This window comes from Petaurus breviceps, unplaced genomic scaffold, assembly GCF_028583685.1.
Source record: "Petaurus breviceps papuanus isolate PSGF00001 unplaced genomic scaffold, PetGlider_PUasm1.0 90743, whole genome shotgun sequence".
Taxonomy (NCBI): domain Eukaryota; kingdom Metazoa; phylum Chordata; class Mammalia; order Diprotodontia; family Petauridae; genus Petaurus; species Petaurus breviceps.
Genome location: NW_027187332.1, coordinates 2,628,017 through 2,628,724, shown reverse-complemented (window position 1 = coordinate 2,628,724; position 708 = coordinate 2,628,017).

The following is a 708-nucleotide window of genomic DNA, read 5'->3' as shown; positions in this document are numbered from 1 at the left end:
TGGCAGTAACTCTGAAAATGATGAATAAGTTAATGAAAAAAAGGAATTCATTAGGAATTTGCAGGTTGATTGTTATCAAGTTTTAATTTTGTTGCTTTACAGTTAGTTGCCTATAGAACTAAAATATTCTGCAGAATAATCTTTGGAAGTTAAATTGAGTGACCGGATTTTGTAAAGGGCAAAGAGGGAAGAGTCAGAGGGTGGAATCTCATTATTTATTGAGATTTCTTTGGAAATTAGACAAGACATGGGATAATCCTACTGAAATGGGATGTATGACCACTCTAAGCTAGATGCAGCTTACACAGAGAATTCACTTTTAAAAGTGAAAATAAATATGTTCTTCCAAGAAAAAGGACTCCATACTCAGTATATAGCAACACAATATCTTCATTTTAAGGACATATAATTAGAAAAGGCATAATGTGTAAGTAAATATTGATACCTAGACAAAATATATTTCTCTATAATATCTAAGAAATATGCTTTCAAATTGTCTTAATTAACATTACATGAATGTGAATTTATTAAGTGCCTGTTATGTGTATGGCAATATTATAATTATAGCAGCTATAAAAATGAATAACATTTGATCTTTGACATCAAAGAGCCTAAAATAAAACCAGGGAGATTCATCTATAGTTATCTGTCTATCTGCCAGTCTCTCTCTCTCTCTCTCTCTCTCTCTCTCTCTCTCTCTCTCTCTCT